Genomic DNA, 7622 nt, shown 5'->3' with positions numbered 1-7622 from the left:
GCTCTGGGGGCTATCCCAGCCCCCTGAGCACGTAGAAAGACGGGAGAAGTATCATTGGAAAGGGGAGAATCTCCCCTTTCCCCTCCCCAGTGGATTCCTGCTTGGGGATCGCCACAGGATGGCAATCCCCAAGGAGGGATCCACCCACTAGACCCCAGGGAGGGGGGAGCGGCCCCGTGGGCAAGGGCCTTTGTTCCCCCCAATTCTATTTGGCAATGTTTTCGTCTTTTTGCCCCCCCGGGGGGCAGATGGGGGCATAAGCCCCCAATCTGCCCCCGGGGGGGGCAAAAAGCCCACTAGACACCAGGGATTTTACAATAAATTTTAAATAAGGGTGGGGGCTGCCCAAATCGGGCATGCCCATGCCCCTTCCACAATTGTTACAGTCTTTGGCCCCTAATCTGCCCCTTCGGGGGGACAGAAAGCCCACTAAACACCAGGGTTTTGTTTTTTGACTTTTTTTTAGGGTGGGGGCTGCCCGAAACGGGCACGCCAATGCCCCCACCCACCCGCCACCATTACAGCCTTTTTGCCCCCCCCCCCCCCCCCCCGGGCCACTAGACACCAGGGATTTTTGTGAGCACATTTTTATTAGGGCAGGGGCAACGGCATGCTTATTTTGGGCAGACCCCACCCTAATTAAAATTTGCCTGAAAAACTCCCTGGCATCTAGTGGACTTTTTGACCCCCCTGGGGAGCAGATGGGGGCATTACCCCCAATCTGCCCAGCCGGGGTTGCCAAAAAGCCCACTAGATGCCAGGAATTTTTTGGGGGCAAATTTGAAATAGCATTGGGCTGCCCAAAACGGGCATGCCCATGCCCCCACCCCCTCCCCCACAATAATTACAGCCTTCCTGTCCCCCTGGGTGGCAGATGGGGCAGTAGCCCCCAATCTGCCCCCCCCCGGGGGGGCAAAAAGCCCACTAGACACCAGGGTTTTTTTTGGCAAATTTGTATTAGGGTGGGAGCATTGGCATGCCCGTTTTGTGCAGACCCCACTCTAATTAAAATTTGCACAAAAACAACCCTGCCATCTAGTGGACTTTCTGCCCCACCTGGGGGGCAGATGGGGCATTCATCCCCAATCTGCTCTGCCGGGGGTGGCAAAAAGCCCACTATATGCCAGGGATTTTTTGGGTGGCAAATTTGAAATAGGGTGATGCTGCCCAAAACGGGCATGCCCATGCCCCACCTCCTCCCCAACAACAATTACAGCCTTCCTGCTGGCAAGGAGATCCCACCCAAAAATGTATGGAAAAGTGTTTTTTTAACCTAATTTTAAGATTTGCAGGGAATTCTGGGTAAGAAAACGTTTGGTAGTTTCCAAAGATGGCCGCCGAGCACGGGGCAAAAACCTCAGGTGCCCCCCCAAAAATAAGGTAGTTTTGCTATAGGTAATTTTTAAGTCTCCACCGTACTATTTGGGCCTTTTCCAGTTGCAGCCACTATGCCTACCCACACAGGTGAGGTACCATTTTTATCGGGAGACCTGGGGGAATGCTGGGTGGGAGGAAATTTGAGGATCCACTCAGATTCCACTACTTTACCACACAGAAAGGAGAGAAAAAAGTGATTTTTTTGGGCAAAATTTGAGTTTTGCAGTGGATCCTGGGTAGGAGAATGATGAGGTACCCACGCAAGCCATACCTCGCTGGACTCCCCCGAGTGTCTAGTTTCCAGAAATGTATAGGTTAGGTAGGTTTCCCTAGATGTCTGCCGAGCCCCGGGCCAAACACTTATGGGACTCTCCTTGCAAAAACAGGTTGCCTTGTGATAGGTAATTTTGATGTCGCCTCATTAGGTTTTGGGCCCTTGCCTGTTGCGGGTCCTTGAGCCACCCACGCAAGTGAGGTACCATTTTTATCGGGAGACCTGGGGGAACGGTGGGTGGGTGGAAATGTGTTGATCCATGCAGATTCCAGAACTTTCCACCACAGAAATGTGAGGAAAATGAGTTTGTTTGTCAATTTTTTAGCTTAGCTTTGCAAGGGTTTCTGGGTAACAGAACCTGGTGGGAGGCAGTCGAATCACCCCATCCTGAATTCCCCTGGGTATCTAGTTTTTAAAAATGTATAGGTTTGCTAGGTTTCCCTAGGTGCCGGTAGAGCTAGGGTTCAAAAACGACAGGTAGGCACTTTGCAAAAAAGGCCCATTTTTCAAAGCGAAATTGAGGAGCGACCACGTTGCGTTTTGCACTGTTTCCTGACGCAGGCACAAGGCAGACCCACGCAAGTGAGGTACCATTTTTCTCAGAAGACTATGGAGAACGCGGGGTGGGAGGAAATTTGTTGATCCACGCAAATTCCAGAACTTTCCACCACAGAAATGTGTGGAAAATGTGTTTTTTTGTCAATTGTTTAGCTGTGCAAGGCATCCTGGGTAACAGAACCTGGTGGGAGGCAGTCGAGTCACCCCATCCTGAATTTCCCTGGGTGTCTAGTTTTCAAACATGTATAGGTTTGCTAGGTTTCCCTCGGTGCCGGCAGAGCTAGGGTTCAAAAACGACAGGTAGGCACTATACCAAAAAATGCTTATTTTTCAATGCGAAATTGAGGTGCAACCATGTTGTTTTTTGCGCCGTTTCCTGATGCAGGCACTAGGCAGACCCATGCAAGTGAGGTACCATTTTTCTCAGAAGACTTTGGTGATCACGGGGTGGGTAGAAATTTGTTGATCCACGCAGATTCCAGAACTTTCCACCACAGAAATGTGAGGAAAATACATTTTACTTGTCAATTTTTTAGCTTTGGAAGTGATTCTGGGTAACAGAACCTGGTGGGAGGCAGTCGAGTCACCCCCACCCTGAATTTCCCTGGGTGTCTAGTTTTCAAAAATGTATAGGTTTGCTAGGTTTCCCTAGGTGCCGGCAGAGCTAGGGTTCAAAAACAACAAGTTGGCACTTTGCCAAAAAAGGCCCATTTTTGTTACTGCGAAATTGAGGTGCGACCACATTGCGTTTTGCGCCGTTTCCTGACGCATGCACTAGACAGACCCACGCAAGTGAGGTACCATTTTTCTCAGAAGACTTTGGGAAACGCGTGTGGGTGGAAATTTGGTGATCCATGCAGATTCCAGATCTTTCCACCACAGAAATGTGAGGAAAATGCATTTTTTTTGTAAATTCTTTAGCTTTGCAAGGGATTCTGGGTAACAGAACCTGGTGGGAGGCAGTCGAATCACCCCATCCTGAATTTCCCTGGGTGTCTAGTTTTCGGAATTGTATAGGTTTGCTAGGTTTCCCTAGGCGTCGGCAGAGCTAGTGAAGTACCGGGTTTTTAAGAACCCAGCGGTGCCAGGGAACAACACCCAAAGACTTCGAGTCCTTCCTGTTTCAGACTACAGAAACACAGAGTCTTCTTGGTGAAGTCAAAGATCGAATTTATTGGCTGCAGCCAGTGACAGGTATCCTAAAAGTACAGCACTCTTGAAGATGGAGTGATAGAACAACATGAGTCTCTGCTCAGGCATGTTAAAAAATGGTGTAATGCCAACTGCACGGGAGAAAGTAACATCGCAGATCACATTGTAACAAGCAGACGGGTAAACTGGGTGGGTAAAAGTAAGAAAGAGGTCTCTGGAGATTGTGTCATTGTAAATTTTAAATCTAAGAACGTCGCAAGTCGACTTTTCTGGGATGACTCTCCTCTTGATCCCGTAAGTAAAGGGGTACGGGCGATGCCTCTGGGTTTCTTTTATCCTCGTCCACATAGGTTAGCCGTGAATGAGAATACTAAGTTACGATCTAGTGCAAACACCTGGGCAGAGGATAACCTCATCTCACCCATGCCTTTTAATGTATGGACAACTAAGCCAACTAAAGTTAATGGTGCAGTAAATGTTGCAAGGAATATACCATCTAACAATCTACCTTTGTCAAACATGTTTTCAGCACTAGCTGATAGCGTAGATATTGAATGACTAGCATCTGCACCCAAACAGGATAACTCGATTTGCCAACTTCAAGTTAATACTGATGTGACCCTACCTGTTGTTAGATTCGATTCTGTAATTAATGACCCATTTCAGCTAGGGGAAGGGCATTTACGGATACTATCTTGGAACATTGCGGGCCTACGGGCGAAACAAGATGACTTTATCTGGCTACAAGTAGTGAAGAACCATGATATTGTAGCACTACAAGAAACTTGGACGAAAGATAAAGGTTTCTGGGTAGAAGGATATACTTCCTTTTTTGTTGAGGCCCTGGGTTCTACATCGGGTAGGGACAGAGGAGGTTTGCTATTTCTTGTTTCAGTTAAAATTGCTGGTAATGTCAGAGAAATCCCTAGCTTCTCCCACTATTTCCAGATGGTGGAAATTTGTTTGGCAGACAAGAACAAGATTGTATTGATCAACTGTTATAACTCCATGCAGGGTGGACCCCCTAATTTTGTTTTAGATAGTCTATCAGACTTTTTAACTAAATACATGTCAAAACAAACCACTTTTGTCCAGTGTATAATGATGGGTGATTTTAATGTTCATTTGTGTGAGTCCCATTGCCAGATTATTGATGAAAACGCTCCTGATTACACCTCACCGCCACACTTTGAACATAGTCCAAAGGGTGTGGCAATGGAAAGCATGCTTTCATCAAATGATTTATATGAACCAGGGTTCTCAGATATATCAACCCGGGTGGTTACGTATAACGCAAGGGGCAGTGAAACGATTATAGATTATTTTTTTATGACCCCAGGGCTCCTTCGTTATGTATTATTTTATAATGCAATTGTCAGTGGGTTTAGTGACCACAACCCTGTGTTATTGGTTTTAGATACTCTCTCTGGTTTGCACAAAGGAGTAGTAAGGACTACCTCTATAAGAGATGTGAGGAGTAAAGACCAAGGCAGACGCCTTAAATGGTGCAAAATCTGCCCAGAGGATTTTCACGGTCGTATTGTGCAGGATATGGGAGTTGAATTTGGGATTTGTTTGAATAGAGAGTTGAGGGGAGGGGAAGTTGTGAGTGCCTTTGAAGACATTTGTGCTAGAGTGGAGAAAGACCTTAGAGCCAAACCAGGGAGGGGCTCGCTCCCAGTGTGTAGGTGGTTTGACCACTCCTGCTCACAGGCACACGCAGCTTTATTGAAAGGTCTCAAACAATTGCCCAGAGATAGATCTTTGGTTGCAGACCTAAGAAGACAATATACTTTGGCAGTTAAACTGCGAAAAAAGGCCATTAAAGATGAAGCCTGGGACTCTTTGATGGACCCCATAACCCTTAAACATAGCTCCAAATTTTGGGCTATAATTAATAATCCCTTGTTCTCTCATACATCTAATCAGGACCTTGAAATCAATATACCGGAAGCTGATTGGATTAATCACTTTTCCAACATATATGGTTCCAATGAAACTCCGGAGGTGTTTAAAATACCTTACTCCCCTGTTTCTCCCGTGACTCTTGATTTCACCAAATCAGAAGTAGAGCTGGCAATTTTAGGTTCAGCTGCAAACAAAGCCCCGGGTCCGGATGGGGTGCCGCCGGACCTATACAAATTAAATTCTGAATTGTGGGCTGAAATTTTAGCCAATGTTTTTAATTGTGTCTATGAGGGGGGGTTGCCAAAATCATGGTCATGTGCAATTATAGTACCTATTTTTAAAAAGGGTTCAAGAAATGACCCAAAGTGTTTTCGGCCAATTTCATTATTGGACTCATCAATGAAGATTTTGGGCAAAGTCCTGCTTGCTAGAATTAACACCTGGTCCACAGAAAATAACATTCTAGTAGATGCCCAATATGGGTTTCGTGCTGGGAGGGGGACTGAGGACCAATGCCTAAATCTTCATTTATTAATCTCGAAATACACAACTGTCAAAAAAGGGTCAATTTATGTTGCATTCATGGACCTATCCACAGCTTTCGATTTGGTCAATAGAGCTAGACTGTGGACTATGCTACTAAAGCTGGGTTTGGACCCCCCCCTTGTATATTTCCTGGCAGAATTACACAAAGACCTGAAAGCATCGATCAGAATGGATCAGGAAGGTAATCGTACCGCCTGGTTCAAATCCAGTAGGGGAGTGCGGCAGGGCTGCATTCTTGCGCCCATGCTATTTACCCTGTATATTAACTCACTTGAGGAAACTCTTTTATCTGCGACCTTGGACACTCCGCGTGCAGGGGAAACTCGTATTCCGGTTCTTCTGTACGCGGATGATGCCGCTCTAATAGCACGGACCCCCATTGGTCTACAAAAACTTTTAAATGCTTTTAATGATTTTATGTTATCCTTAGACCTAGTGATAAACAACTCCAAATCACATGTCATGGCTATAGGGACTGGTAAAAACAACTCCAGACAGTTTTATTGTAATGGCGATGTGATCACAAATGTTAAAGTCTTCACATATCTGGGCGTAATTTTTGATAACAAGGGGAGTTGGGCTCCGCAAATTGTAGCCAAAACTAAAGAGGTTAGAAGCTCAACCAATGCCATCCTAAGTTTTGCAAGGAGACTGGGAGGGAAGCCAACAGGTGCTTTACTTAATTTATACAGGGCAAAATCTTTGGCAATAGCCAGGTACGGCGCTGGCCTGTGGGGCTATGTAAATAGCGATCCAATCCAAAGGGAAGAAAATAAATTCCTGCGTTCCACCCTAGGGCTCCCCCAATCCACAGCTACGTTTTCAGTCCACCAGGAAGTGGGGTTTGGTTATATATCGGATACCCTTCTTATGGCTCCTATCTTGTTATGGATAAGGCTTTGGACCAATAAAAATCTGGGTCTTAACCATAAAATTCTGGCGGACTGTTTAAATCTGGACAACTATAAAAGCATAAATTGGCTTTCACATGTAAAGAAGTGTTCTTTGGACTTGGGTCGCCCTGATATTTTCTTTTCCCCTCAGGGTCTTAAGAAATCAGACTCAGTCTGGGTGAAGGCCAATTTTGTAAATAGGAAAAATGTGGTGAGGGAAGAATGCCAATTACTTAAGCCCACGGTCAGAGCCCATTATCTGACCATTACGCGTCTTACCATCCAACCGTACCTTACCATCGTCACTATCCCCTTTCATAGGTGGCTTCTGGTTAAACTTCGGTTTAACCAGATTTATACAGTTTTGTGTGACAGTCACGGTTGGTTTAAGGAGGAGGATGCCCCTGTCTGTAAATGTGATAGTTTTTCTGCACAAAACAATATGCACTTTATGCTATTTTGTGATTTTTTCAGTGAGCCCAGACAGAAATACCTTGTACCATTGTTGAAGGAAAAAGCTTTCCTTCAGGCAAAACCTGCTCTCCTGTTCCTCCAATTAATGGATTCCACGCGGGTTATGTGGAGCGTGGCTAATTATCTTGTCGCTGCGGTTAGGAGCAGGAGGAAAAGACTGAAAGATATAAATATTAGTGTCTTGTGAAGACAAATGAAATGGATGTTGTTCTCATTTTTAAATGTCTATTTTACTGAGTATTTTATCCATTATGATGTATTTTTTGTATATTAATGAATTATCAGTGTCGCTTTTTTAAATCATGTATTTTTATGAAATGTTTACTGAATGATGCTCTTGTATTTGCTCATGAATTTTTCTGCCTTTTGATGTATGATTGTAGAATGCTTTTATGATTTTTAACTAAATCGAATAAAGTGGTTTTGACTTGACTTGACTA

This window comes from Lissotriton vulgaris, chromosome 5 (assembly GCF_964263255.1).
Source record: "Lissotriton vulgaris chromosome 5, aLisVul1.2, whole genome shotgun sequence".
NCBI classification, from domain to species: Eukaryota; Metazoa; Chordata; class Amphibia; order Caudata; family Salamandridae; genus Lissotriton; species Lissotriton vulgaris.
The sequence above is the reverse complement of the archived record's forward strand: the minus strand, read 5'-3'. Positions refer to the sequence as shown.